A 4193-nucleotide genomic window follows, 5' to 3' on the forward strand; every position below is an offset into this window, starting at 1 on the left:
AGCACAACCCCTATTCCTGCTTACTATCTGAACTGAAATATAATTCGCCCACATATACGTAATTGTAAAACCTAGCATATATGTTCTAATGGCTATTTTGCACAAGTTAATACACTTACTGACTGAAACCACCAACTGATAATTATATTTAAGTCAGTACTCATAGACTCAATAAGGACAAACATAACATGTATTCAATATTGTTTGAATATCCAGTATTAATATCTGTCATGAGATAGAGATAAGTGGAAACCAAAGATTTTAAAGTACACTAATCAAGTGAAAACAAAGGTTACTCTCCAAATATACTAGATAGAACTTATTATTATATTAATGATTTCACTATTTGAATAAGAGCTCTGGTGGCACAGTGGTTAGAATGCAGCATTGTAGGCTAACTCACTGCTCACTCCAGGAGTTCAGTTCTGAGTGGCTCAAGGTTGGCTCAACTTTCCATCCTTCCAAGGTCAGTAAAATGATGGCCCAAATTGTTGGGGGCAATATGTCGGCTCTATAAACTGCTTAGAGAAAAGCACTGTGAAGTGGCATATAAGTCCAAGTGCTATTGCTGTTATTGTATCCGCTGGTTTTTATTTGTTGAACATCAACTTATTTTTGGGAGAAGAGTATGTCACTTCCTCTAGACTCCTTTATCCCAAGTGAGTCAAAATCTGCCCTTTGCAGCTTTTCACACACACACACACACACACACCCTGCTGACCCCTAGGATTCTATGCAGCTTTCTGGGCAATATTAGGAAAGAATATTGCCACTGCTACCTCCTGGGATTATTTTCCAACTTCTCCACTGAGCCCATCATCACCCTAGAATTTCCTAGTGGTCTCCTGTGCAAAGACCACCTTGCCTGATGCTGCAGAGTTTTGCAAACCCAGACAAATGCTGCCATCTGCTGCCTCAATGCGTAAATAACAACATAGGAGAAGAGAAAAGGAGATGAGACTCTGTTCTTACTGGCATTTAAACCAGAACCATAGAATTAGAGGCTAGAAGGAACCTCAGAGATCCATCTAGTGCAAGACAGAAATCCTTATATTAAGGCACAATGTCATTCATTGTTTCCGTGGTTTTATATTTATTTCAACCCTAATCCATGAATGAGACCAGCTTACATTTTCTGCAGCTCTACTGGTATAAAATAGTATTTTCTCTTTTATTTTGATATTGTCTCAAGAGCTATAAAATCTGTTTCCCCACTATTTGGCTTGGGAAAAAGGCATTTGTGTGGGAGGGTAATTTTGTGTTTTTGTGCAAAATTTGTTATATCTGTCACTCTTCTTTTTCTCTGTCCTTTTAAAAAATGTATACCCTTTTCATGTTTAACAACTGCAATGTTCCTTGAATTGGGAGAAAAATGATTGCAAAAGGAACATGTGATGTGAGAGAGAGGAGGGGGAGGGACTCCCGTTTGGACAGGGGGTTGGACTAAATGACCTGCAAGGTCCCTTCCAACTCCGTTAATCTGTTACTGCCTCATTTAGACAAAGTTTCATGGTTCCAAGATGGTGACATCGCGGCTACCCCCCACCGCTGTTTAGGAGTTGCCACAAGCAAGGAGGGGGGGTTGCATGGTGTGCGCTGTTGGGTGTCGGGCGATGGGTGTTGCGACGGACTCGCAGAGGGGCCCCGGAACAGCGAAGCAGCAGTGGCCGGAGAGGCTAGTCCGACACCGTGTCCAAGGCCTCAGGACGTACAAGCGGAAAGACTGGTGCAAAGGCTCCATAGGAACCTTTCCGCTGAAGGCCAGAGAGGGAACCCCCAGGACCTGAGCCTGACCTGTACATGTGCTTGCTCTCTTTGGATGCTCAGTTCTCTCCTGCAGGAATGCCCACATTACCCTGGATGCTTTGTTGTCACACACACACAATGTCGTTTGGGATTGACAGCATAAGTTGGGACATAACATAACCACGAGATCTTATGATGACAATTCCCATTGTGAGTCATTAGGCAATTACCCACCCCAATTCTGGGCTTGGTCCCTTCCATCCCCTGAGCCTCAGTGACTAACTCCGACCTTCCCCAACTGCCTAATTACTTCATCCCTGCCTTTTGGATGCCCTGCAACCTGCCTTGTGGGGTGACAAGCAGCCCCGGAATCTGAGGCTGCTTGCCACACCTGGGGATGATGCAGCCATCCCAGCCCAGACCCAGCCAAAGAACTCCGAGACCCCTGTTGCCCTGCTCTCTGCTGCTCCAGCTCAGCTTCCCCGTTTTCCTGCTCTGGCTGCTGGCAAAGCCTGCTTGGCTGGAGTAAGTGGGGCTAGGCAGGGCTTCGGCTGTGGGGTGAGGGTGGGAATTCGAAAGAGGTCCCTGAGTGGCAACACACCAAAATGCCTCTTTGGCACACATTGACCCAGGGATTGCTTTTGGCTCCCCCGCTCCAAATACTCTTTTCTCCTCCGGATAGGCATGCCTTGATCGGCATTTGTTTTATTTTTATTGAAAAGTTTTAATAAATTTTACCCTTCCCTCCCCCTCAACCCTCCCCCCCCAACCCTCCCTCCCCCCAACCTCCCAGAGCAAAATACAGGGTATAAACATTTAACAATCATACACTAACATAAGCTAACTAACTTTAGCATCCTCCCTCCCTCTTGTACTTTAACTCCCCTTTTATTAAACTAAATGTAGATAAGTTATAACATTCCTTGTTCATTCATAAGCTAATTGAAATTTCTTAGTCCGAAATTTATTTTGGATATAATCAATCCATCTTCTCCATTCCAACTTGTATTTCTCATCTGAATGGTCCTTGAGGTATGCTGATATTTGGGCCATCTCGGCTAAATTTATTACTTTTAACATTCCATTCTTGAATAGTAGGCAATTCTTCCTTCTTCCAGTACTGCGCCACCAACAATCTTGCTGCCGTTATTAAATTCAGAATCAAATTAGTCTCTATAACTGGACAGTCTGTAATTATACCTAGCAAGAACAGCTGGGGAGTGAACTTTATCCTCTTTTTAAGAATGTTTTGAACAATCCACCATATTTTCATCCAAACCCTGATCGGCATTTGGAGGAAGGAAACAGCCAAGGTGAGTCGAGGAGGGGAGCTCAGGGCAAAAGCGGCCTCAGAGTGCAGGGTGGGCAACTGTGGCTGTGGCTGGGCTGGGCTAGTGTGGCTTCCCAGAGCATGGCAAGCCAGCCCAGAGCTGCACGGTTCTGTACTGCTTGCTGCCCCACGAGGAAGGACGCAGGGTGGCCAAAGGGCAAAGATGGGGGTGAGATGGGGGGGGGGGAGTGATCTTGCAGTGCAGGCTGGCTGCCAAGCATCTGGATTCTGATCACGCGACAGCAGCACTGCAAATGCCATAACTTCAACCATGGCTCATGCCCAGGTTTTTCTCAGCACCGTCATCACTTTGAACACCATGCTGAAGGAATGGTGGTAAGCCAAAGACTACCTTTAATTGCACAACCATGGTAGGGCCTGCATCCCTCCTTTCTGAAGCGTTTCTACCTTGATGTCTCCTCTGATGCTTCTTTATTTCACTTTTTTTTTAACTTCACAAGTACAAAAATGGGTTATGGGAAGGGAGTAGGAAAACCAGCCCAGAGGATCTCTGGCCAAAACCTGGAATCACGCCCACCTTATTCCTGGTTCAGTGCCCCAACTGACAGCTTCCTGGCTGACACCAAAGCCATAACTCATTCAGTTTATCTATAATTACTGGCACTTACAAATCAGGCCAATCCCGTTTGATAATGAGGCACACTAGACACAACAGCAGAGGCAGAAGAGGGATTATCAAGGGGACAATGAGGTCCATGGCCCATTGCTTGAGGCTAATTCAAGGATGAGCGGGAACATTTTAATTCAGCAAAGTTGTATGAATTTTCTCTCCAAGATTTCAGGAAAAGTCTTTTCTCCAAGGTTCTCTGGACAGAAGTTGTTCAGAGATCTGTTCTGCCACTGAATGTATGGGCATATTTACATTACAGTTATTCATTAATCTTCTTTTGAGATTTCTGCAGACTTCTTCCTTCTCATGTTTACTCATGAGACTAGTTGAGATTCACCTTGATCTAAGGCACAGTCATGTTTTTCCTCTTATTCCAAGATAGAGCCCTCTACTTTGAGTTGGACAGTCCAGCTTTTTCAAATTTGGCTCCCCCCCCCCCCTCATCCGCCAGTCTCTTAGTTGGCTCAGAAAGTTGTTAGGGTAGTT

The sequence above is a fragment of the Thamnophis sirtalis genome, unplaced genomic scaffold (genome assembly GCF_051295495.1).
Source record: "Thamnophis sirtalis isolate CommonGarterSnake01/CBP01778 unplaced genomic scaffold, rThaSir2_p1.2 scaffold_3, whole genome shotgun sequence".
Classification (NCBI taxonomy): domain Eukaryota; kingdom Metazoa; phylum Chordata; class Lepidosauria; order Squamata; family Natricidae; genus Thamnophis; species Thamnophis sirtalis.